Source organism: Dermacentor variabilis, chromosome 1 (genome assembly GCF_050947875.1).
Source record: "Dermacentor variabilis isolate Ectoservices chromosome 1, ASM5094787v1, whole genome shotgun sequence".
Lineage (NCBI taxonomy): Eukaryota > Metazoa > Arthropoda > Arachnida > Ixodida > Ixodidae > Dermacentor > Dermacentor variabilis.
The window spans coordinates 48,382,910-48,410,556 of record NC_134568.1 but is presented as its reverse complement, the minus strand read 5'-3'; the positions used below and the strand labels follow the sequence as shown (position 1 = coordinate 48,410,556).

At 48.9% G+C, this 27,647-nt stretch overlaps 1 protein-coding gene and 3 non-coding genes across 4 annotated transcripts in view; 1 reads left to right on the top strand and 3 right to left on the bottom strand.

Annotated features, from left to right (window-relative positions):
- LOC142577288 (band 7 protein AGAP004871-like) overlaps positions 1-27,647 on the top strand; it is a 505,838-nt gene that overhangs the window by 95,331 nt on the left and 382,860 nt on the right. The window lies entirely within an intron of this gene.
- TRNAR-CCU (transfer RNA arginine (anticodon CCU)) lies at positions 334-406 on the bottom strand. Its single transcript has one exon. It is a non-coding gene; the product is annotated as a tRNA-Arg (tRNA).
- Positions 3,645-3,717, bottom strand: TRNAR-CCU (transfer RNA arginine (anticodon CCU)). Its single transcript has one exon. It is a non-coding gene; the product is annotated as a tRNA-Arg (tRNA).
- Positions 9,540-9,612, bottom strand: TRNAR-CCU (transfer RNA arginine (anticodon CCU)). The gene has a single exon. It is a non-coding gene; the product is annotated as a tRNA-Arg (tRNA).

Below are 27,647 nucleotides of genomic sequence, written 5' to 3'. Positions count from 1 at the left end.
CCAGACAGATCAATCATTGATGGCGTTTTCTCACTGAAATGCCAATGCTGCTTGCTAAGTGTACCCTCTTGACAATATGCATGGCGACGTAGATGATAAATATTGTGAGAAAAAAATGCGCTTTGAAAGCCGAGACTTCCTGGAGGAACAGTAGATAAGAACCGAAAACATTCATAAGGTTTTATCAGTGGCTCGACTGTCGCATAAATGAGAGATGGCATCTGCCCCGTATTACTGTGCTTTAGTTCACTGACAATTTTAAGTGGCAAAAATGAAAACGTAAAATATAAAAAGGCAAAAATGTGAAGCATGGAGAAAACCATAAAATAAGCACACCCCCGGCGGGACTCGAACCCGCAATCCTCGGTTTAGGAGACCGATGCCTTATCCATTAGGCCACGGGGGTGCTTCGTTTTAGAATGTAGCTCTCAGGCGCTCAATCCTGGATTGAGGGTCGCGTTCCTCCGCTTAATCACGTGAACGCGCTCGTGCTCCTGCTCGAGCGTTCGTCGTCGTCTTTTTCGACAGCTGGCTCGTTGGCGCCCCTCGGCGTAACTGCGCGAATGCGCGCGTGTCACTCACTGCTCGCGCGTTCGTCGTCGTCTTCTTTCACAGCTGGCTCCGCCGCCATCATAGAGTTTCGCATTAGTATAACTAGAGGGAAATCTGGCGCTACGATCGTTCAACCATCATGGGAATGATGGGAAGTACAGGCTACGGATTGGCAGTCTGTTGACTGGCGAACTAGTCTACAAGTATTTTTTGGCAGTTTTGGTTTCGCTCCAAGCGCAATTGCTATAACCTGCAGTGGGACAGTGCAACGCAAAGCTCCCTACCTTTGTTCTGTTGCTCGAAGGGGTGATTGCGCGCTGGGCCAGTGGCTGGGACGATGTTTGTGTCGCGGTATGGTGTCCAAACACTGACGAGAAAGCGACGGCGTCGTAAAGGTTGAAAGAACATGTTTTGACCGTTTGGACCTTGGTTTGTTAAGTGTGTTAGATTGGTGCTATAGCGTTACGTGCTTTATTAAACTTCAGAATAGGAAAAAGAAGGTACTACTGATACAAGACATATACAGTTGTACTTCTAGTGGCTTGACAATCAAATTTTATTGAGGGCTTTGTTATGGATTGCTCATTTATGTGCTCATTGAAATGCATGTTTTAGGACTTTGAGAACACAAACTTACTTGTGGTAGGAAACGTTGCTGCTTCCTGGCTGTAGTCTAGTGTGGCAAAATGGGTAAGTGCAAAGCCACGCCATAATGCTTCGGAAGCGGTACGTCAATATAATATATAATGAAGCATACTCGTATATCTAGGAGGCCTCAAGCGTCCTAGCTAGCACTGCAGCAAATGTGCTTAAATGTACTTGGAGAAGTTCAGCAATCGTGACAGCCGACGCAACCTTTCGAAAGAGCGAGAGATTTCGCAAGTGCCTGTCGTCTGCGAGAAAAGTTTCGCGTTTGCAGCGAGCAGGCGTCGTAACAGACGACACTTGTAGCATTCCTCTCAAGGGCGCAACACTTTCGCACAATACATTTGCATTAATACTTGATGAGTATGTTTATATATGTGCATGCACTGTTGTTATTACTGGTGTAAAAATAAATAAGTAATTATTCTCGGGCGCCTTATCGGGAAGAGAATCGCAGAAGAATGCATACCTTCGTGTGCCCTGGTGGCAAACCTTAGTAAACCCTGCTCCAATCTCAAAGTCATACCAAGTTTATGTAACGTGTTGTGCATTATATAAGACACTGCAGAAATAAAATTAGATTTTACGCGATAATATTTGAGTATAGCTTAGTTTACTGCGCCCCACGCAAATGCCACTAGTCTAAAGATCGAAGTCAACCCGAAGCCTGTACTTCCCATCATTCCCATGTAAGTTGAGGCAACGCTCATGAAAGCCCCCGTAGGCACTGGCGCCACATTTCCCTCTAGGGTATTTATTTAGAAACTCTATGGCTGCCACTCATCATGCCAGCATTGCCATACTGCCCGCCCCTCTGCGGAGGCTCTGACTTATAGATGGAAGGTGGAGACTTCTGGAAGTTTCTTGACACGTGGTGAATCGCTGTGGTGACACAGTCGCTATAGATTTTCAATCAGCCCGTGAACGATGCATCACGTATGCGCGTTTCCCCATCGAAGCGGTCGCATATTGACTCAGGTGAAACTTGATAACGGCCATTAACTGATACAGAAAAGCGAGTTAAATCTCAGAATTTAACTCGGAACGGCATTTTACTCGAGAACCTCTTCACTATGAGGAACCTTCTTAGCCCAGAATTAAATTCACGACGCGAACGTTGAACATAAATTGTGTTGATAACAGTAACACGGAGAAATTATTATTTACTCATGTGAAAGAATACCAGCTGAGTCGTGTTGCTCTACACAGCTGCAGTCTTTCCTTTGGCTCATATCTAAGTAGTTATCGCACTGCTGATGTTATCTGCGCTGCGGTTATCGAGATAACTACAGTATGCTATAGTTATCACATTATACAGAGAGCTATCATTTGTCCGTTATAAATGCGTAAATGCTATTATACGTCTGACACTCGCGAGCTTTTTACAGCGACGCTGTATGTGGCTAGCTGATTCGTCCATCCATCTGTCGCCTGTACGCCGAAAACTGCTCCTGCGCAACCCCATGCGGGTTCACGAAAAAAAAAAAAGAGAAAGTGAGGCGCGCGATTGGCTGCGCCATTAGTGACGTCGTTCCTTTCCGTCGCAGCCGAGCGCGGGCGCAGCACTTTCTCCCCGGCTCCGACGTGGGTGGGCCACGCGTCATACGTACTCCCGAGGAGCAAGGCAGAGTTCGATCAGCAACGCCGCGAGCAGAACCGGGAACGAGCTCGTCTATACGCCGTGCCGATGCTGCAACCCGGGCGCAAGAACAGGCTTGCGCAGCCGAGCGCAAGCAGCAATTGCGTACCAAGGATCCGGCAGCCCACCAAGTTGCCGTTTAATGAACCGTCGGGATTAACCCAGTGATAAACACTGGGGCCGCACGTTTCAGCGTCGCTAGTTAACCATCTGTGCGGAGTGCTTGGGCGGTCATTTCTCCCAAGTTCCAGCGTTCAAAATGTTAATTCCATAGTTTTTATACAGACAAATTAACCATCCAATTCATCGTCATTCCCACACTGTGGGTATACGCTCCCCAACAACTCAGTTCAACAACAACAAGGATCGGCGAGCAAGATGAGTGTTTCTAAGGTTCAAAGAAGCGGGAGTCTTCATCTATGTTTGCGGTGAACATGGCTTGCTCTCCCGAAGATGAACTACATCTAAATTTCGAAACAACCAGAAAGATCAATCATTGATGTATTTTTCTCACTGAAATGCCAATGCTGCTAAGTGTACCCTCTTAACAATATGCATGGCGACGTAGATGATAAATACTGTGAGCAAAAATGCGCTTTGAAAGCCGAGACTTCCTGGAGGAACAGTAGATAAGAACCGAAAACATTCATAAGGTTTTATCAACGGCTCGACAGTCGCAAAAATGAGAGATGGCATCTGCCCCGTATTACTATGCTTTAGTTCACTGACAATTTTAAGTGGCGCAAATGAAAACGTAAAATATAAAAAGGCAAAAATGTGAAGCATGGAGAAAACCATAAAGTAAGTACACCCCCGGCGGGACTCGAACCCGCAATCCTCGGTTTAGGAGACCGATGCCTTATCCATTAGGCCACGGGGGTGCTTCGTTTTAGAATGTAGCTCTCAGGCGCTCAATCCTGGATTGAGGGTCGCGTTCCTCCGCTTAATCACGTGAACGCGCTCGTGCTCCTGCTCGAGCGTTCGTCGTCGTCTTTTTCGACAGCTGGCTCGTTGGCGCCCCTCGGCGTAACTGCGCGAATGCGCGCGTGTCACTCACTGCTCGCGCGTTCGTCGTCGTCTTCTTTCACAGCTGGCTCCGCCGCCATCATAGAGTTTCGCATTAGTATAACTAGAGGGAAATCTGGCGCTACGATCGTTCAACCATCATGGGAATGATGGGAAGTACAGGCTACGGATTGGCAGTCTGTTGACTGGCGAACTAGTCTACAAGTATTTTTTGGCAGTTTTGGTTTCGCTCCAAGCGCAATTGCTATAACCTGCAGTGGGACAGTGCAACGCAAAGCTCCCTACCTTTGTTCTGTTGCTCGAAGTGGTGATTGCGCGCTGGGCCAGTGGCTGGGACGATGTTTGTGTCGCGGTATGGTGTCCAAGCACTGACGAGAAAGCGACGGCGTCGTAAACGTTGAAAGAACATGTTTTGACCGTTTGGACCTTGGTTTGTTAAGTGTGTTAGATTGGTGCTGTAGCGTTACGTGCTTTATTAAACTTCAGAATAGGAAAAAGAAGGTACTACTGATACAAGACATATACAGTTGTACTTCTAGTGGCTTGACAATCAAATTTTATTGAGGGCTTTGTTATGGATTGCTCATTTATGTGCTCATTGAAATGCATGTTTTAGGACTTTGAGAACACAAACTTACTTGTGGTAGGAAACGTTGCTGCTTCCTGGCTGTAGTCTAGTGTGGCAAAATGGGTAAGTGCAAAGCCACGCCATAATGCTTCGGAAGCGGTACGTCAATATAATATATAATGAAGCATACTCGTATATCTAGGAGGCCTCAAGCGTCCTAGCTAGCACTGCAGCAAATGTGCTTAAATGTACTTGGAGAAGTTCAGCAATCGTGACAGCCGACGCAACCTTTCGAAAGAGCGAGAGATTTCGCAAGTGCCTGTCGTCTGCGAGAAAAGTTTCGCGTTTGCAGCGAGCAGGCGTCGTAACAGACGACACTTGTAGCATTCCTCTCAAGGGCGCAACACTTTCGCACAATACATTTGCATTAATACTTGATGAGTATGTTTATATATGTGCATGCACTGTTGTTATTACTGGTGTAAAAATAAATAAGTAATTATTCTCGGGCGCCTTATCGGGAAGAGAATCGCAGAAGAATGCATACCTTCGTGTGCCCTGGTGGCAAACCTTAGTAAACCCTGCTCCAATCTCAAAGTCATATCAGAGTCCTTCCATGTTTTTTTCTGGTCACGAAACTGCCGCCTCAGTTTCATATAGCGCCAGCGCCCGCCGCTAGAGGCGCAACCGTGCATGAGAGGGCATGCGAACGCCGCTACCGCTGTGGTTGTGTGTGGGGCAGCCTCGGTATTCTAGCTTTCTCAACTTCCTCAACGATCGCTTTAGTTTCACGTAACTATTTTTAACATTGAATATAATTAAATTACTGCCTGAGCGTGTCTTCTGCGATGATATGAGCGCACGGGACGAAAAAAAAAAAAGCCGCTCATAACATGGAGCTTGCGGCGGTCTCAGACCAAAAAGAAGAAATCTAGAATTTTAAGAGCCAGAACCGCGATACGATTTTGAGGCACGCCTTAGTGGGGGACTCAGGATTAGTTTTGACCACCTGGGATCCTTTAAAATGCACCTAAATTTAAATAAACGGGTGTTTTGCATTTCGCCCCCGTCGAAGTGCGTCCGCTGTACACGGCCGGGCGGTCCCGGTCCGGATTTCTTCGTCATCGCCGTTCGCCTCAACGCTTCGGTGGGCTCCGCTTTTTAATATTTGCCTTAAATTAAACACCGCGCATTCGCAACAAAACGCCAGTGGTCCCACTCATCACCAGAGGAGTAAGCGCCAATTCTCCGTTGCGCATAGCGCCAGATTGTTCGCCGAGCACAGCTGTTCAGTTTCTGTTAAACTGTGGCAGAGAAGGACTCTGTGGGCAGTATCTTATAACGAGATCAAAAGAATGAAATTGCTATTGCAAAGGGCTGCTACCGTAGAATACTTAATGACAAAGAAAAGGGAACTGAGCTGCTCCATGCGCTTAAGATTTCTTGCAAAGCGATATCATTTCTGAATAAGATTTAGGTAGAATTAATGCAAGACGAACTTCGCTACTAAATGTCTTCCTAGACAATCACATGTAAGAAGACAGGACAGACAGACAGACCTGTCCTGTCTTCTTACATGTGATTGTCTAGAAAGCGCAGCCAATGTTTCCTATTACAATGAACCAACTTGCCCAACAACGCATCCTGCTAAATGCCTTCGGTGCGGCTTTTAACAACGGATGTCTTAACACCTGAAGTGTTAGGACCTGCACAGTTGAAACTAGCTGTAATTAGGCAATTGCCTTAGCAAGCAGTCGTTTAGAAGCGTCAGTAAGCCCAGCACTTCACTGCTCGTGGTTTCGACGCAGAAACGACGAGACTAGGTATTTTGGTTCTTAATTCGCAACTATTTACAATATGTTAAAATGTTGCAATCACCGGTCCTGATATTCTTATCATGGTCGAAAAATGAAAAAAAAAAACTTTATAATTCGATTAACAAAATAAATAAAACGTGTTGGTGCAAAAACAAAATACAAGCACGATCATTTATTTATCATGTAAAATAAGCGGAGCGAAATACAGATAGCACGGAGGCGTCCGGTCACAAATGGTCCACCATTCACAATGCAAGAAGTTTGTTAAAAGCATGACACTGATATAATACGCATAAAGAAATAAGATCAAACGTGAGAGGTATGCATTGGGAGGCAGGAAACAAACACCAGCAAACGAATGGCAATAAGTACAGAATGCATAGTCGATTGTTTCTATAAACAAGAAAGTGTAAAGCATAAGCATTTCATAACACACGGCTAAAGAACTCTCAAACGAACACAAGTAGCCACATCACAAATACAGCAATTTTTTTTAAATGGCTTGTTAGAGATACCACCTTTCTACTTCTTCAGCTGTTACTTAAACATGCAGACAAAACTTGCTCAGCAAATCACAATACAAATGTAGCTAACAGTGTGCTAATAACCTTCTTACTCATAGCAGCTTATAGACTTAATAGTACGTGCAATTGAAGAATTGTAGCCCATCATTAGCCAAGACTAAAGGACAATGGAAAATAAAACAATGCATATTATTCTGTTTTAACACTTGCATTTAAAGGAATTCTAATGCTATACCTTTCATAGATGGTCGGGGTAAGGGCGCTATTGCTGTGAACTACTCTATCCCGGTATAACACAAATTGAGGTTGCAACAAAGCATGAAGCAAATGTGTTCAGCGTCGGCTTCTCACGCTCCAAGGACACGTCGTCGCCGTTGATGTTGAAATTGTACGCAGTGACGATGTCCGAGGCGTCAAAGTGTTTCGCGCACACACGTGTATACTTCGATTCGAAATTAAAACCGCCACTTTCCTGCCGCGGTATGGCCCGCTTCCATTACTCGCGCTGCTCCTTGTTATTAGGTAAACAGAACAACGACACCTTTTCGGTCGTGCCCTTGTAGCCGGAACGGCACCCAGGCACGCAACACGTGTTCGGCATCGTTGTCCCACCCCACCACTTCAACCAAACAGCCCAACACTCGAAAAATAGCACAGCACATGCACAGAACGTACCCGAAAAGTCAGCTCCCCTCGCACTGCGCACGCATTTCGGTACGCGAACGATGCCCTCTGTGGCACAGTGGCGCCGCGTCGCGGCATCTTTGGGCAGCATATGAACCTCTCCCATAGCGTGACGGCGGAGTTTCGTGACCAGAAAAACATGGAAGGACTCTGGTCATACCAAGTTTATGTAACGTGTTGTGCATTATATAAGACACTGCAGAAATAAAATTAGATTTTACGCGATAATATTTGAGTATAGCTTAGTTTACTGCGCCCCACGCAAATGCCACTAGTCTAAAGATCGAAGTCAACCCGAAGCCTGTACTTCCCATCATTCCCATGTAAGTTGAGGCAACGCTCATGAAAGGCCCCGTAGGCACTGGCGCCACATTTCCCTCTAGGGTATTTATTTAGAAACTCTATGGCTGCCACTCATCATGCCAGCATTCCCATACTGCCCGCCCCTCTGCGGAGGCTCTGACTTATAGATGGAAGGTGGAGACTTCTGGAAGTTTCTTGACATGTGGTTAATCGCTGTGGTGACACAGTCGCTATAGATTTTCAATCAGCCCGTGAACGATGCATCACGTATGCGCGTTTCCCCATCGAAGCGGTCGCATATTGACTCAGGTGAAACTTGATAACGGCCACTAACTGATACAGAAAAGCGAGTTAAATCTCAGAATTTAACTCGGAACGGCATTTTACTCGAGAACCTCTTCACTATGAGGAACCTTCTTAGCCCAGAATTAAATTCACGACGCGAACGTTGAACATAAATTGTGTTGATAACAGTAACACGGAGAAATTATTATTTACTCATGTGAAAGAATACCAGCTGAGTCGTGTTGCTCTACACAGCTGCAGTCTTTCCTTTGGCTCATATCTAAGTAGTTATCGCACTGCTGATGTTATCTGCGCTGCGGTTATCGAGATAACTACAGTATGCTATAGTTATCACGTTATACTAAGAGCTATCATTTGTCCGTTACAAATGCGTAAATGCTATTATACGTCTGACACTCGCGAGCTTTTTACAGCGATGCTGTGTATGGCTAGCTGATTCGTCCATCCATCTGTCGCCTGTACGCCGAAAACTCCTCCTGCGCAACCCCATGCGGGTTCACGAAAAAAAAAAAGAGAAAGAGAGGCGCGCGATTGGCTGCGCCAGTAGTGACGTCGTTCCTTTCCGTCGCAGCCGAGCGCGGGCGCAGCAGTTTCTCCCCGGCAACGACGTGGGTGGGCCACGCGTCATACGTACTCCCGAGGAGCAAGGCAGAGTTCGATCAGCAACGCCGCGAGCAGAACCGGGAACGAGCTCGTCTATACGCCGTGCCGATGCTGCAACCCGGGCGCAAGAACAGGCTTGCGCAGCCGAGCGCAAGCAGCAATTGCGTACCAAGGATCCGGCAGCCCACCAAGCTGCCGTTTAATGAACCGTCGGGATTAACCCAGTGATTAACACCGGGGCCGCACGTTTCGGCGTCGCTAGTTAACTATCTGTACGGAGTGCTTGGGCGGTGATTTCTCCCAAGTTACAGCGTTCAAAATGTTGATTCCGTAGTTTTTATACAGACAAATTAACCATCCAATTCATCGCCATTCCCACACTGTGGGTATACGCTCCACAACAACTCAGTTCAACAACAACAACAAGGATCGGCGAGCAAGATGAGTGGTTCTAAGGTTCAAAGAAGCGGGAGTCTTCATCTATCTTTGCGGTGAACATGGCTTGCTCTCCCGAAGGCGAACTACATCTAAATTTCGAAACAACCAGCCAGATCAATCATTGATGGCGTTTTCTCACTGAAATGCCAATGCTGCTAAGTGTACCCTCTTAACAATATGCATGACGACGTAGATGATAAATACTGTGAGCAAAAATGCGCTTTGAAAGCCGAGACTTCCTGGAGGAACAGTAGATAAGAACCGAAAACATTCATAAGGTTTTTATCAACGGCTCGACAGTCGCAAAAATGAGAGATGGCATCTGCCCCGTATTACTATGCTTTAGTTCACTGACAATTTTAAGTGGCGCAAATGAAAACGTAAAATATAAAAAGGCAAAAATGTGAAGCATGGAGAAAACCAAAAAATAAGTACACCCCCGGCGGGACTCGAACCCGCAATCCTCGGTTTAGGAGACCGATGCCTTATCCATTAGGCCACGGGGGTGCTTTCTTTTAGAATGTAGCTCTTAGGCGCTCAATCCTGGATTGAGGGTCACGTTCCTCCGCTTAATCACGTGAACGCGCTCGTGCTCCTGCTCGAGCGTTCGTCGTCGTCTTTTTCGACAGCTGGCTCGTTGGCGCCCCTCGGCGTAACTGCGCGAATGCGCGCGTGTCACTCACTGCTCGTGCGTTCGTCGTCGTCTTCTTTCACAGCTGGCTCCGCCGCCATCATAGAGTTTAGCATTAGTATAACTAGAGGGAAATCTGGCGCTACGATCGTTCAACCATCATGGGAATGATGGGAAGTACAGGCTACGGATTGGCAGTCTGTTGACTGGCGAACTAGTCTACAAGTATTTTTTGGCAGTTTTGGTTTCGCTCCAAGCGCAATTGCTATAACCTGCAGTGGGACAGTGCAACGCAAAGCTCCCTACCTTTGTTCTGTTGCTCGAAGTGGCGATTGCGCGCTGGGCCAGTGGCTGGGACGATGTTTGTGTCGCGGTATGGTGTCCAAGCACTGACGAGAAAGCGACGGCGTCGTAAACGTTGAAAGAACATGTTTTGACCATTTGGACCTTGGTTTGTTAAGTGTGTTAGATTGGTGCTGTAGTGTTACGTGCTTTATTAAACTTCAGAATAGGAAAAATAAGGTACTACTGATACAAGACATAGACAGTTGTACTTCTAGTGGCTTGACAATCAAATTTTATTGAGGGCTTTGTTATGGATTGCTCATTTATGTGCTCATTGAAATGCGTGTTTTAGGACTTTGAGAACACAAACTTACTTGTGGTAGGAAACGTTGCTGCTTCCTGGCTGTAGTCTAGTGTGGCAAAATGGGTAAGTGCAAAGCCACGCCATAATGCTTCGGAAGCGGTACGTCAATATAATATATAATGAAGCATACTCGTATATCTAGGAGGCCTCAAGCGTCCTAGCTAGCACTGCAGCAAATGTGCTTAAATGTACTTGGAGACGTTCAGCAATCTGACAGCCGACGCAACCTTTCGAAAGAGCGAGAGATTTCGCAAGTGCCTGTCGTCTGCGAGAAAAGTTTCGCGTTTGCAGCGAGCAGGCGTCGTAACAGACGACACTTGTAGCTTTCCTCTCAAGGGCGCAACACTTTCGCACAATACATATTTATTTCCATTAATACTTGATGAGTATGTTTATGTAAGTGCATGCACGGTTGTTATTACTGTTGTAAAAATAAATAAGTAATTATTCTCGGGCGCCTTATCGGGAAGAGAATCGCAGAAGAATGCATACCTTCGTGTGCCCTGGTGGCAAACCTTAGTAAACCGTGCTCCAATCTCAAAGTCATACCAAGTTTATGTAACATGTTGTGCATTATATAAGACACTGCAGAAATAAAATTAGATTTTACGCGATAATATTTGAGTATAGCTTAGTTTACTGCGCCGCACGCAAATGCCACTAGTCTAAAGATCGAAGTCAATCCGAAGCCTGTACTTCCCATCATTCCCTTGTAAGTTGAGGCAACGCTCATGAAAGCCCCGGTAGGCACTGGCGCCACATTTCCCTCTAGGGTATTTATTTAGAAACTCTATGGCTGCCACTCATCATGCCAGCGTTCCCATACTGCCCGTCCCTCTGCGGAGGCTCTGACGGCACTGGCCCACTGCCAGTCTGTGCGGCGATTTCGGTCTCAAATTCATTTCCTCAGTATGTAGTGAAATGAAAATACGTATACAGCTGCGCTCAAGTTTCGCATTAACAAGTACTCTAATCGTCGGACATTTTTATAGTAAAAATATCGGCCGATCCCGGCGGCTGTGCTGGACAAGGAGCAATGGCTCGTACCCCCCGTAAGGCAGAGGTTTCAAGCAGGCAGCAAAGTGAAGCGAACAGTGCATACTTTCTCTGGAATCACGGATACAACATACAGAAAAGCATACGTTTCAATAAAGAACACGCACAAAGCAATAATCAAAACCGCATAATTGCTGATAAGGCCCTCCTGATTACGCGAAGTACTTAGCGCTACCTGCATACGGTTCCCTGTAAAGATCACTGTAGCGGAAGCTGCCGCGCCGACGGCAGCTTGCGACGTAGGGAATGTCGTCCCTAGCCTTTCATATATAAAACAACCAGCCTAGCAACTGATTTCAATGTTTTGGCAGCAACGCTATGTGCGGTGGCGTGCGCCCAAAATTAACATTTCTCCCATTACTACCATTAGTCTAAAGTAATAGAGCAATGCATACCGCCCTTGGCAGTTGAAGTGGCAGTTTTCAGCAGCTTCGCAGGACATCCACTTCCGTAGGGCTGGGATGGCAAGTATTTTTTTTTTCATTTGTCTACAAGTCAATAAAATATTCAATCGAAGTAAATAAAGTAAGTTCATAAAATGTAGCCTAGTCTGAAAGAATGTTACAATGGTCTTGCGGAACTATATACAAGTTGAAAGTTCGTTTTTTTTTTTTTTTGTGCGATCAATGGCCTGGAAACGAATTGTGAGGGGCTGTGAGGAGTGGAGAGCTTCGAATAATGCCCGCGCTCACAAGTTCCCGCATTTCTCCGCTGCTCTACAGGGGAGTCGAACCCGCGACCATGGATGTGCTCGGCGACTGCATCCATGGTCGCGACAGTCACTGGGCTGCACAGGGACGTTTTCGATCCTCAATACTGCCAGATATTTATCGCCCTCGTGTACGCGCACAGCTTCCGACTCTGCTGCTCGTCGCCCGGCCGCCGGAGCGGCGTGCGAGGAGGTGCCGGCCCAGATGCACGCTGATCGCCCGCTGCCGGGCGTCTCCGCGCAGTTGCTTCTCGGCAAGAAGCCTGAGCTTCTTGCCGAGACACGGCGGAGGGACCACGCTGGCACCCCACCCTTCTCGACGGGGCAGCCGTGGCCGCCGGGGGTGATTCACGGTTATGGCCGGGGCTCAGACGGGAAGGGAGGAGGGGGGGAAGGATCTTTCTAATTAGGCAGACAACGTTTTGCCCCTTTTGTTGTACCCACCGTCGTGCCATTGGTTAGGAGACGGTGTACAGGGAGGGGGGTGGCTAATCTTTCTTCCTACTTACGCGCGTAGTATATCGCCGCGTAAGACGGCGCTGTGCTCTCTGGCGACTCGCAGGGGGAAAAAGAAAGCGTTTTCGGTGCAACTCATGGGCGTGAGAACGCCAAGAAACAAGAAGAAATGAAATAGCTCGGACCGTAACGCGCAGCACGCTGGTGGTGAATGCAATGAGGGAACAAGCTGCATTTGGCGCGCCTTATACGCGATTTCGGCCTGCTCGTGCACTAAGCGAGATCACGCTAACTGGTCTTTACGCCCTCCGCGTGCCCGCTGTAAAGTGCCCGCCGCTGTTGCTGCTTTTCTGCGGGGTGGGTCCAGAGGTCATGCTTGCCTTCCTTCCATTATCGGAGAACATAGTGCACTTTTACATTATGTTACTTTTCTTCTTGTGCTGCGGAGATAGTCACTCTCCTCCTCTCCATTCTTTTTTTCATTACATTCCGGAAGCACGCGAGGGCTAAATGACGCTTCGCGCGATAGTAATTGACTCCCTGCTTCATTCCCGTTTTTTTTTTCTTCTTTGGGCTCCTTCCTTCAGGTAGTACATCCGCAGAAATTGCTACGCTCACATCAGGTCTCTATTCTGATAGCGCATCTTACCTCATTTGGGTGTCCCCTGAGCTAGAGAAAGATAATTATTTTTGGCGCGTGTCTCTTTAGTGAAAGCTATATGCGACTTCGGCTGAAACCCTCACCTGCATATTGCAAAGCCGAGCATCACTTATCCGTAACGCATCGCGGACGCGAGGCTCGGCAGTTGTTTTTGAAGACACTTTAGGAGACGATTCTGCTCGCCCCTGTATATAGGGATGAAAATAAAGCGCTCCGTCGGGTATATATAAAATTTTTCTTGTAATGTGCCCTAATAATTTTCATGACGCCCAACTCAAACTTTCCGTCTCGTTGTTAACGGCATCTTCTCGCGATTTCAGGAGAACATTTACCAGAGAAAAAATGGTCATTTGTCGAACTAAGACGTGTTCTCCAAACTAAGGGCAAATCACGCTTATCGCTTTCAACATTATCGCCCTCGCTGCCATCGCCTCTCTCAGCATTTCCTATGCGACCCTCTCGTACACTAACGGCACCCGTAATTAATATGGTTTGTATTTTGTTCTGTGCTGCACCCAGGTATTTGCTACGCACCGAGTGTCATGCTCAGGACTCCTCCTGTCCCGGCCGTACACGCTGCTGTGTATTGAGCCAGAATATCATCCCCCTACGTTTACTTGTATGTGTACCGCTTATTTTCTTTGTTCTTGTTATGATTGAAAAACTCCAGGCTATAGCATCGCTGTTGAAAGCAATTCCTTCAGAATAATGGCGATAAAGCACTCTCTAGCACAGTAAGGTTTTGAAAAGCGCGCAAGTTCATATCAAAATGTTACAACATTGCCGTTAACTTTTATTTAAGGTTGAAAGAGGACATACGATCGACGGCACCGATTGGCAGTTTACCTGCGGGAGCCAAGCGCCATGTTGCTTTTACAGGGTAACCTATAATTTGCCTCACGTGTTTTGTAAGCTTTAGCAGTGACGTGTAAACAGCAAAAAAAAAAAAAAGAAGGTAAATTTTCGGGTATTACGGGTCAAAGCCACAGTATGATTATGAGACACGCCGTATAGTGCCGGGCTCTGGACAAATTTTGACCACCCGGGGTTCTTTAACGTGCACCCAATGCACCGTACAGAGACGTTTTTGAATCCCCCCCTCCCACCCATTCTCCATAAGGATGTGGCCGCCGCGGCGTTGAACCGAGCCCGCGAATCTGTAAACTATCAGCGATAGTACATTTTCCCCCGAGACCTAGACAGTGTTGCGATTCGGTGTCTGAGCAGCCATTACGGTTCCGTGGCTGGTGATGTGCCAGCTGCCGGGCGATGGAGAGATCCGGGGCGGCGTCCAAGAGGCCAGAAAAATGGTTTATTTACAAATTTACATGATGATCGTTTACATGTACGAGCACGAGCCCGCCCCTCACAACACTCAAGATCCGCTTTTTAAGCGCTTCTTTTTTCCCCTTTCTCTCGTCTGGGGAATTCACTGTTCCTCTTCTCGGCCAATCACAATCTTCGAACCGTACGCGAAAGCGCTTCCCCCCCCCCCCCCCCCATGACGTCGCACCGTTCCGCCGGACTCCGCCTCCAATGTTGCGCAATCGCCGCCTCATAAGAGGCAACGACGTGGCAAACTGGTAATTTGATGTCGACGTCGTTCCCATGGAAGTCTTCTACGTTGGTTCCTTTTATCAATTAGTGGGATATTTGTGACAGTCCGCTTGTCAGGTTCAGGTTCAGATTCAGGTAGAGTGGTCTTCAGGCAAGTTATTGCTTCCACGGGAGGCGGCGGCTGTTGTCGCCTCGAAGTGAGCTTCTTTGTTTGCGCGTCGCTGTCTGTCTGGTCTAGTCTAATCCTGGCGCGCACTCGTCTCGTCCGTCAGCTCTCGGCGGTCGAACAGCCGAAGATACGGAACATAAATGCTTCTCCGTTAGTCTCAGGGGACGCTGATTTAATCGCCAGCTGCCTGGTTTTGAGAAAGCGATGATGCAGCGTGAAGGGCCTTTCATAGCTGCACGCCCACCTGCAAAGCATTCGCCGTCGAGAAGGGATGCCAGGTACAAAAGTGCTAAACGCCAATCATAACAACAGGAAGAGGACGCATAGCTCTAAAGGTGCAGAAGTAAGGAAAGCATGCATATGAGAATATAAGGAATGCCGTGTTTTGATATTCATGTCCGACGAATGCAATGCATTTGTATTTGTGGTTAGGTTTATTCATCGCATCACTCTCAAAAGTATTACTCTAGCAGGCAAAAATAAAACAACGCCTAATATTTAAATGGATGTATAGTTTCATATACATCATCAAATGTTATGGTTTTTAATATAGTGTCCACTTCATGTATAGTTGAATGTGGTATGAAGATCTCACGCGCGCAAGCTGGAGGTACAGTGTTGTGCCACTCTCAAGGGTGAAGTCCACACAAGCGCACGTTTTTTCTCGATAAAAAGGGCCCAATAAGCGCATTCGAACAAAATATCCTCATATAACCGTACATTTACAAGGCGTGACACGGTGGTAGCGTTCTTTAAAGACTTTTTGACGTTTAGGGGGGACTTCAACCGTCGGTAATGTTGGCGTTTGCAGGGAAATGACACTAGCGTACTCCCACATCCATTGTCGGGTGAATATCCGTTTGCTAACGTTGTTGTCATCGGCTCGATACCCATTTCGTTTACAAGTTCTTATTTTGTTTTTCGGCCACTAAGTGAAGAGGAGGGAGCGGGGGCGTACCCTTCTGATTCCTTTGCACATACCTGCACTTTATAGCTTACAAAAACGAAAGTTACTTTAGTAACTGTAATTATATTGGGTGCCCCCCAAAATACGAGAAATCGGCATTTTTTTAGTAAACGTTGGCGTGAGACGGATCGCACTTTTTCACCAACACTAGACGCATATATACGGTATATTACTAGATTAAACTTGATCAGTCTTCAATCTTCACCTTGCAGCGACGTGGAAACGTCCATATTTCGTGTTGCCTACCGGCGCCGCCCGACAAGTTCCATCGCGCGTGCCACCATGTACATAGCTGTTATAAGAGACGTCGTAGTGAATGGCTCCTGATAACTCTTTGGCCACCGGCGTTTTGGTATTTCGTCCTCGTTAGAGTGAGACCACTGCTGGGAGTACAAAAATTTCGACGGTACCCTCAGCGCGTAAGCAGTGTCCAGCTATTGATGCGGCGCATCGTGTATCCTACCCTTCATTCAAGGTATACATTTCCAAAATTTTCTGTCTATTCAGATTACTAGTTATATGTTACACGTAACTTGCATATGCAAGTTTCATGCTCAGCGAAAATAGCCAGTCGCGGCACTGTAATTTCTCTTTGAAGCTTTCTGCATTGGAATCTCAATACGCGCACGTTCCCACAGTTTGCTGATTTAATATCATTGCCTGATATCAAAAATTTGACTTCCTAGTCATGAACGGGAGACCGTCTACCAACCTGTCATGCCCCAGCTCGGCTCATCTTGGACTACGCGACTAGGTACCTTTTGTGCCGCTACGGCTGTCATTCTTTTGATCTGATTCCTGATTGTCTCTGCGGATGTGTTTATGCTACAACCGCTGCTAGAGACGTATACCTACGAAAATCTGCTCAACCACTGGTGTAACAGGCTAAAACGCTGCATAGCACCGATGAAACAGGCCGGGGCGTTGCTGTTGAGTCAGCCGCCTGAGTGTCGACACGCAAACCTGCAGCACTCTTAATTCCTTTAGTGCATGTTCCGCAGTTACTTCGAAAAAGGGAGCTCACCTCGCTGTTGTATCGCTTCGTGTAACGTCATGTCTGCTCGGGTTAATTAAGCGAGGTGCCGGACACCAGATGGAGAAGCACAGTGTGGCAGATGCTATTGTACATTCTATCTCTGTCTGTCTGTCTGTCTGTCTGTCTGTCTGTCTGTCTGTCTGTCTGTCTGTCTGTCTGTCTGTCTGTCTGTCTGTCTGTCTGTCTGTCTGTCCGTCTGTCTGTCCCTATATCTGTCCGTCTGTCCGTCCGTCCGTCCGTCCGTCCGTCCTAGTGTAGCATACCAGGCCGGTCATCAATCAAACACCCCCGCTTTTCATTAAAGGTAGCATCTTTCCTACTAATACTAATATATTTCATGGCGATTGCAGACGATTGCATGGTGCCCCCTGGTTGCGAACAACTCCTTGCAGTTAACTCTGACATCACTGATGGTGACGTTTTAGTTGTACCATCAGCCCGTTGCTTATCCAAAGGGATTGCTCTGGCACCTAGCCTTGTTCGCTTCACCAACGGCATGGGCACTTTGGCTGTACTCAACACAACCAATGAGCCAGTCCTGCTTTCTAAAGGCGCCGTTCTCATGTGCGTCTTGGACACTCAGCCTGTCTCTGTGCTTACCTCGACTACTGCTGTTTCACAACCACCCACAGCTATGGATCCGGTCCCTGCTTCTGATCTCGCTAGTACCGCCAGCTCCGATCTAACGCCACAGCAGACGGGAGAGTTACTGGCGTTATTATCCAAGCATAAATACTGCTTCGACGTCCACTCTCCTCTTCTGGGACAGACTTCTGCGACGGCTCATCGCATAAGCACAGATGGAACTACCATCGTGCGCCGGCGGCCATATCGCGTTTCTTCCGCTGAACGACAGATCATCGATACCCACCTTGCCGACATGCTGAAACGTAGCATAATACGCCCATCTTCAAGTCCTTGGTCGTCACCTGTCGTTTTGGTGCGTAAGAAAGACGGCTCAGTGCGATTTTGCGTAGACTACCGTGCATTGAACAAAATAACCCGCAAAGATATATATCCACTGCCCCGAATCGATGATGCGTTAGATTCATTACAAGGCACGGAGTATTTCTCTAGCCTTTATCTACGCTCCGGATACTGATAGATACCCATGCACGAAGCAGACAAGGAGAAAACCGACTTTGCCACACCCGATGGACTTTACGAATTTAACGTAATGCCTTTCGGCCTGTGTAATGCTCCCGCCACATTTGAGCGGATGATCGACACCGTACTACGGGGCCTAAAGTGGAAGACTTGCTTATGCTACCTTGACGACATCATCATATTATTACGATATCATCGAGCGATGCTCAAGGGACGAGCCGCCGCGAGGACGACGACGAAGTGGGTCTGTACCCTTGGCGCGAGCGAGTGTCGGCCTGGCAATCTGTCTCCAGTGTAAATAGCCTGTATATAGCCTCTTTAATCTGTGTCTTTCCACACGTAACATTCTGGTGGAGGTCGGCGATCCCCGTCCTCACCACGGAACTCCGGAGTGGTCGGTACATCGAGCTTGTCACCAGGCCTCTCGGTGACGAGACCGCCTCTGCAAGGGCTTCAGCTTGTCCGACTGCTCCAATCATCACCGTTGCCCAACATCGCGACCATGGTGTTTTCTCTGGCCTGGAGGGAGAGGACGTTGAGGAATGGATCAAGCTCTATGAACACGCCAGTGCTAATAACAGGTGGGACCCAACGATCATGCTCGCCAATGTTATCTTTTATCTCGGCGGCACCCCACGCGTGTGGCACCAAACGCATGACGACGAGATAGACAGTCGGGACAGTTTCAAAGAAAAGCTCAGGGAACTGTTCAGCGACTTAATTGGGCGCAAGGCTGCCGCGAGAAAGGCTCTTGCGTCTTGTGTTCAGACAACTACAGAGCCGTACGTTTCATACATCCTCGACGTCTTGGCGCTCTGCCGCAAAGCTGACGATACTATGTCTGAAGCAGATAAAGTGTCGCATGTGCTAAAAGGCATCGCCGACGATGCTTTCAATTTGCTTGTTTTCGGCCGCATCTCGACTGTCGACGCCATCATTAAAGAATGCCGTCGCCTTGAACAAGCCAAGAGCCGCCGTATCACACATCACATCACGCAGCTACCCAACACTGCTGTTACGTCGACATGTTAGGGTCGACCGCGTCAGACCACCCCCTGTGACGACGTAACTCGTATTGTTCGCCGCGAGCTCGAGGCTGCCTATTTGCCAGCTTTCTCCGCGACGCCTCCCGATCCACCAGCAACCACGATTGCGCTGATTCAGGCCGTCGTCAGACAGGAATTTGAGAACATGGGTCTCAACTCCGTGTGTTTATCGTCTACACCCACGGTTCCCCAGTTCTGTAGCAGTCCTCCTCGCTCCCGGCAGTCCTTTTCTCCACATCTTGCCGCAACTCGGCCGAATGGCGTACCCCTGATGACAGGCCGATCTGCTTTCACTGCTGTCGCATCGGCCACGTCGCTCGTCACTGCCGCAACCGATGGCCACCACCTCCACGGACATACACCACCGCTCATTCCCGCCCCTTTGGACCTTCGGTTCCGTATGCCACCCGCCATGAACCCATTGCCGCTGATGCTCCTGCCCCGAACCTTCGCTACAGCCACTCTCCCTCACTTCGACGCCATCAGTCTCGTTCGCCCCAACCCCGTCGCTTCTCTCCGTCGCCTATCGCTTCCCGGATCCAGCCGGAAAACTAGGCACTGCAGTTTCCGAAGGTGAAGCTGCGTTGTCCACCCTGCCCTCAAATCCTCTGCTCACGTTACACACGAACCAAAACCTTCTTGTTGACGTTGATGGCTATCCTGTCACGGCACTCATCGATACAGGTGCACATCTTTCTATTATGAGTGCTACTTCCCGACGACGACTGAACAAGCTCCTGACCCCAGCGTCACCACACGTCGTCCGCGTTGCGGATGGCGGTACTGTGCCTATCATCGGGATGTGTACGGCACGTGTTAGCATCGCCGGCCGCCACACTCCTGTCTTCTTCACCGTGATTGCTCATTGCCCCCACGACCTCATTCTCGGCCTCGATTTTCTCTCCGCGCATTCTGCTCTTATTGACTGCTCTGCTAGTACCCTTCACCTTGAGTTGCCGATTCTCACAAAACCTTCTGACGCACCCCAGTGCCGCCTAGGCCCCGCCGGCTTTATTCTCCTGCCGCCAAAATCAATAGCCTATATTGAACTATTGTCTTCCCCACCAGTCCCTGATGGCGAGTACCTCGTCACTGCTCTGCCCGACATTCCACTACAGTATGACGTTACCGTGCCTCACAGTATACTTACTATTACTGGGAACCGCACTTTCATGCCTATCTTTAACTTTGGATTGGCAAAGCAAATTCTACCGCAAGGTATTTGCCTTGCCACCGTTGATTGTCTCGGCGACCATCACGTGGCAACTTTATCGACCGATGCTTCTTGCGAGCTTAGCAGGCCCATCGTACCAGCCTCGGCCGCCGACCCCAAGATACAGAAAATGGTTGCGACGGACCTGTCCTCTGCGCAGGCTGAAGACCTTTACCAAGTATTATCGTCCTACAGAGATACTTTCGACTACGACGATCGCCCTTTAGGCCAGACGCTCGCGATCAAGCATCGGATTCTTACTGGCGATGCTACTCCTATTCACCGACGACCGTATCGAGTTTCTGTGTCGGAACGCTGAGTAGTTCAAAGTGAAGTCAACAAAATGCGGGACAAAAACATCATTGAGCCGTCTTCGAGTCCCAGCGCGTCACCTGTAGTGTTAGTTAAAAAGAAGGATGGCTCGTGGCGCTTCTGTGTAGACTACCGCCATCTGAACAACATTACTAAGAAGGACGTCTATCCACTCCCGCGTATAGACGACGCCCTTGACTGCCTCCACGGTTCCAGCTATTTTTCTTCCATTGATCTTCGTTGTGGATACTGGCAGATTGCTGTTGACGATATGGACAGAGAAAAAACCGCGTTCATCACACCTGATGGCCTATACCAATTTAAAGTAATGCCGTTTGGATTATGCAACGCCCCTGCCACCTTTGAGCATATGATGGACTCCTTGCTCCGTGGCTTCAAATGGTCCACATGTCTCTGCTACCTCGACGACGTCATCGTCTTCTCGCCCACGTTCGACCCTCACCTTGAGCGTATAACAGCTATACTTGAAGTATTTCGAAAGGCGAAGCTGCAACTTAACTCGTCCAAATGTCGTTTCGGCCGCCGCCAAATTACTGTTCTGGGCCACCTCGTTGACGCTTCCGGAGTACAGCCTGATCCCGACAAAACTCGCGATGTCCGAGACTTTCCGGTTCCGAAGACAGCCGCAGACGTTCGAAGTTTTGTCGGGCTATGCTCGTACTTTCGTCGTCTTGTTCAAGATTTTGCGGCAATCGCTAGACCCCTCACTAATCTTTTGAAGAAAGGCGTACGATTCTCGTGGGGTACTGCAGAAGCCGCCGCCTTCTCTCGTCTCGTTACTCTTCTCTCCTCACCACCCATTCTCGCCCACTTCGACCCTGATGCCCCTACAGAATTGCGTACAGATGCCAGCGGTCATGGCGTAGGTGCCGTCTTAGCCCAGCCTCAGCGTGGCCAGGATCGCGTTATTGCTTATGCGAGCCGCCTCCTCACACCATCGGAGCGCAACTATCCCATTACGGAACGAGAATGCCTTGCTGTAGTCTGGGCGGTTGCGAAGTTCCGTCCTTACCTTTACGGTCGCCCATTTTTCCGTAGTCACTGACCATCATGCTGTCTGCTGGCTCTCATCGCCAAAGGATCCTACAGGCCGGCTTGGTCGATGGGCTTTGAGGCTACAAGAATTTTCATATTCCGTGGTCTACGTGTCTGGCCGCCTGCACCAAGACGCTGACAGCTTGTCGCGTTACCCTGTTGACGACCCTGATTCCTCCAATATTACCAGTGCTGCTTGTGTACTCTCTGTGTCGCAGCTGCTTCATTTCGCCGACGAGCAACGTCGTGACGCCTACATCAGAGCACTCATCGACCGTTTTGAACACTCTCCGGCCAACGCCACTCTACGCCTCTTCGTCCTCCGCGACGGTACTCTGTACCGTCGTAACCTTCATCGGGATGGCTTTGAGTTCCTACTTGTCATACATAAACATCTCCGCTCAACCATTCTACAAGAGCTTCATGACGCACCAACGGCGGGACACCTTGGCGTATCTCGAACCTATGACCGTGTACGTCGCCATTTTTTCTGGCCGGGCCTTGCCCGTTCCGTGCGACGTTAAGTCGCCGTTTGTGAACTTTGCCAACGACGCAAGAACCCTTCCCAGCTCCCCGCTGGTTACCTACAGCCGCTCGACATCCCTGCCGAGCCCTTCCATCGTGTCGGCTTAGACCTTCTCGGCCCATTTCAGGAATCTACATCCGGAAACAAGTGGGCTGCAGTCGTGGTGGACTTCGCGACCCGGTATGCCGTAACCCGCGCTCTCCCGACCAGTTGCTCAACTGATGGTGCGGACTTCCTCCTGCATGATATCATTTTGATTCATGGTGCTCCGCGTCAATTGCTACCAGAGCGTGGCCGTACGTTTATAGCCAAAGTCATTGACGACATCATGCGTGCCTGCTCAATACAGCATTAATTTACCACCTCCTACCACCCTCAAACGAACGGCCTCACTGAGCGTTTGAACCGCACCCTTATAGACATGCTATCCAAATTCGTTTCAGACGACCACCGTGACTGGGACCAGACTCTACCTTACATTACATTTGCGTATGACTCATCCCGTCTCGAAACTGCTGGCTTTTCGCCTTTTTACCTCTTGTATGGCCGTGAACCAACGCTGCCACTGGGCACTGTGCTTCCGTGCACCACAGCTTCCAACTAGCGCTTACGCCCGTGATGCTATCGCGCATGCTGACCATGCTCGCCAACTTGCGCGCACTCGTCTACAAGTCTCTCAACGCAAACAAAAGCAACGCTACGACCTCCGTCACCGTGATGTCCATTTTGTGCCCTGCACCCTCGTGTTGCTTTGGTCACCATCGCGTAAAGTTGGCCTTTGTGAAAAACTGCTTTCCTGCTACACAGGCCCATAACGCGTGCTTCGTAAAGTAACCGAGGTCACCTAAGAAATCGCTCTAGCCACGCACACTACGTCCTCCGCTGTGACAACCAGTGACATTGTCCACGTCGCCCGACTCAAACCCTACAACTCTCTACGCGCCTTGGATATTTAAGAGCACCGTGACGGCGCTTTTGCCGCCGGGGGGTAGTTTTACGACATCATCGAGCGATGCTCAAGGGACGAGCCGCCGCGAGGACGACGACGAAGTGGGTCTGTGCCCTTGGCGCGAGCGAGTGTCGGCCTGCAATCTGTCTCCAGTGTAAATAGCCTGTATATAACCTCTTAAAACTGTGTCTTTCCACACGTAACAGTATTTTCGTCGACCTTCCATCAGCACTTGCAGCGCCTCCACGAAGTCCTGACATGCCTCTCAGCTGCTGGCCTTCAGCTGAATACAAAAAAGTGCCACTTCGCCAGCGAAACCATTAAAGTGCTCGGACACCTCGTCAGCAAGGAGGGCCTTCGACCCGACCCCGACAAGATTACCGCGCCAAAGACTTGCGTAGTTTCCTTGGCCTAGCTTCGTATTTCCGGCGCTTCATACGTAACTTTGCCACCATTGCGGCGCCGCTCCATCAACTCCTTCCTTCTGGAGCTCCCTACGTATGGTCGGACGAATGCCAAACTGCTCTTGACGCCCTCAAGCGTGCCCTCACGTCCGAACCTGTGCTTTGTCATTTCGACAACACCGCGCCCACTCTTCTACATACTGACGCCAGCGGACATGGTATCGGCGCTATTCTTCTGCAACAAAATTCTGAAGAACGTGTGGTTGCATACGCAAGTCGCACGCTAACAGCTGCAGAGAAAAATTATACGATAACCGAGCAAGAGTGTCTCGCCGTTGTTTGGTCCGTCCAAAAATCTCAGCCTTATCTGCACGGCCGCCAGTTTACGGTCGTTACTGATCACCCCGCCTTGTGCTGGTTGGCGACGCTAAAGAATTTAACGGGACGTCTCGGTCGTTGGATACTCCGTTTACAAGGATACGACTTCGACGTCACCTACAAGTCTGGAAAGAAACACCAGGATGCCGATGCTCGATCTCGTCCCTTACCACCGTCTTCAAACGCTGCTTGCTTACCCCCTTCCGTGAGGAAACTGCAGGGCGCGTCGCCTGCATTCCCTTCGCTCGCAGCTCTCGACCAGCTCCCATCCAGTCATTCTCATACGTTTGCCTTTAGCCAACGTAATGTGACTCCTACTGCCACTCCATCATGGAACGTATTCGCGGATCATCTCGAACACCTACGCTCGGCTCCATCGGCAGTTGAAGAACTTCAAGATCGAAAATTCGATATTATACCGGTACGTGTTTCATCCCGAAGGACACCGTTGGGTTCCCGTCGTTCCCCGATCACTTCGGGCCCAGATGTTGGAGACCTTTCACGACGATCCCACTGCCGGTCACTTTGGGTTCCATAAAACCTACGAGCCAATTCGCAGCCGCTTCTCTTGGCCTGGACTTGCAACCAGCATAGCGAAATACGTGGCTTCCTGTTCGCTCTGGCAACACCGCAAACGACTGACCTCACCTCCGGCTGGACTGCTCCAACCTATCCCGTGTCCTGAAGCTCCTTTCGCAGTCGTTGGTATCGACCTCTATGTACTGCTACCCTTAACCACTGGCGGTAAACGATGGATCGTCACAGCTGTAGACCACTTGACACGGTACGCTGAAACAGCCGCACTATCTTCGGGATCCGCAGAGGAGGTTGCAGCCTTTTTCTTGGAAGCCATCTTTTTACGGCACGGAGCCCCACGTGTCCTTTTGAGTGACCGCGGCAGGGCCTTTCTCTCTAAACTTCTCGACGATGTCCTCCGTGCGTGCAATACCATCCATAAAATGACTTCCATCTACCACCCTCAAACTAATGGTCTCACAGAGCGCTTTCATCGCACGCTGTCCGACATGATATCTATGTACATCAACCCTGACCACACCAATTGGGATGTCATTCTACCATTCGTCACTTTCGCATACAACACGGCCGTCCAGCGCACTACGGGGTACTCGCCCTTTTACCTCGTGTATGGCGGTCAACCGCTCACTATCTCGACGCTTCTTTCTTCGGTGTCCCCGTGCCTTCGTCATCATCAGTGTGTAAGCAGTTCGTTTTGCGCGCTGCCCGGTGTCCCCCCCTCAACACCGACGCCAGTCAACAAGACCGCAAAATTCGCTATGACGCATCTCGCCGTGTCGTTTCCTTCCCCCCTGGAGGCGAAGTGTTACTGTGGACCCCAGTTCGCGCTCCTGAATTGTGCGAGAAATTTCAGTCCCGTTTTATCGGGCCCTACATTGATCGGGAACAGACTTCGCCAGTTAACTATTGTGTCACTCCAGTTGTTCCGCCTTTGGACGGCCGCTGCCGTTCCACAGAGATTGTGCATGTTTCGCGTTTAAAACCTTTCATACGGCGTTTCCCGCCATAACCAGCGGCCAGGTTGGCCGCTTCCACGCGCGGGGGAAATTGTGTGAACATTATATTACTCCTTCATCTTCTTCATCTGTATATATTCATCATCATGGCCAGCGTCATCGTCTTCCGCGCGCGACCGGCGCAATAAACCGTCGAGGCTTAACAGCTATCTCGCAATATGTTCACTCCTGTGTGAGTTTACGTGGGCGTTCCTGGCGCACTATTGATGTCTGTGCCTTTGACCCTGTTCCAGCAGCTTGAGCAAACGGCCCGCACGGCAAGCTACAAGCACGTTCATCTTCGCCTGCCCTGTACTTGGTATGTGCGTTTTACAATAGCACACGACACCCTCAATTTTGGTTCACGTTCCATCTTGTCGTCCCTCTAGGTCTAATTTACATAGACATGTTTATTTAATGAACCTGTCTTATAAACTGACTGACTGACTGATTGACTGATAGATAGATAGATAGATAGATAGATAGATAGATAGATAGATAGATAGATAGATAGATAGATAGATAGATAGATAGATAGATAGATAGATAGATAGATAGATAGATAGATACTTCAAACACTCCACATATAGAAGAGGCCCGAAAAATCCCAAAAGAAATATGTGTCTTTCATCAAAATCAAAAGGTACTGGCTACAGTGCCCAGCGATTGAACGGTGCCATCTCGGAGTGCATGTCGGTAGCCGCCTTTGGTGCCACCGGTGAACGGTGGGTGATTGCTGTGCGACCAAATGCGTCACAAGTGCTCTCGCTTTCATCGCATACCACGATGCATCAGCTCGGTGTCCCCAGCGCCCGCGGTCGGTGCTAGAAGCGCCGGCAGCCACGACCTTTGAGCATTCCGTTGCAATCGCTGAGGCCCACGCACTCTTCTTAGTCTCGGAGGCAACGCTTACCGGAATCCTTTCGTTTTCGCCATAAAATTGTGCGTTAGGAATTAATTTTACCGCGTTATGTCTGCTACCCTAAGTTAGACTGGGAAGACTCGCGACAGCCAGCCGTGTCCTATCACACATTTGCGCGTCGTTTGTTTCACTACATGATAAGTGATCGCTTTTCGTCTGCCAGAGAACGCCTTAAGAATCGCGCCGTCAGCGACCGAGCCGGCACCTGCGCACATATGTTCCCATTTTATGCTCAGTCGTCGCGTGCGAGTATCTTAACTATTACGCTCGTTTTACCGCAGCTTACGCGATAAGCTATCCGCGCGGCTAAACGCACCTGCCGTCAGTCCCAGTTTCTCCAGAGCTCGAAGAGAACCGGGTTCGACGCGTGCACGCTTGAAAAGCAAACAAGCGAAGGAGACTCGCATGAATTTTGATAAAACAGCAGCATCAAATATACGCGCAGGGCTCAATTTTTTATGTTCTTCCGTGGCGTCCACCGCTTGTCCTGACCAGATATATATATATATGTATATATATATATATATATATATATATATATATATATATATATATATATATATATATCCCTTGCCCTTGACAAAAGAGAGCTAGAAGCTATGAAATCTGCGGTCGATATTTTTCGTGCTTCAATGCAGAGGTAATTTAAGAAAGAAGGGGTCTAGTGCAAGGCCGGAAAAAAAGAAATGCCTCTAGTGCAGAACGAGGCCATTTGTCGCAGGAGTTACCATGAAAAAAAAAAAGGGAGTCTTCCATCCAGTGGAGCGCATATAGACATGACTAGATGCGTAGCTCTCTTCTCAGCGCTTAGAGGTTAGGCACGGTGAAAAGTCGCTGCCGCGGAAAGGAAGAGAGAAAAAATCTCCGTGCGTCACATCGCGAGCAAAAATGGCGCGGGAAACGGGAACGGCCCCGGGGCCATCTGTGAGTCCGCGCGTCCACGGACGTGGGTGCAAAGGTAAACGCGCGGCCATCAAAAGGCGACGGGCGTTTCAGTCAGCACAGGGAGCGAAGAAAAAAAGGAAATACAGTGAATGACCGGGGACGCTTGAGAAGGGTAAAATAAAAAAAATATATTTTAAAAAGAAGAGAGACGTCGAGGTTAGAGAGAGCGCACCATCTATGGGGTCAAAAATACTTTGTCGATCGTAAAAGGAAGAGGCACTCGGCGTCCTGATGGATCGAGTTTTCGCTAGTGTGGCCATG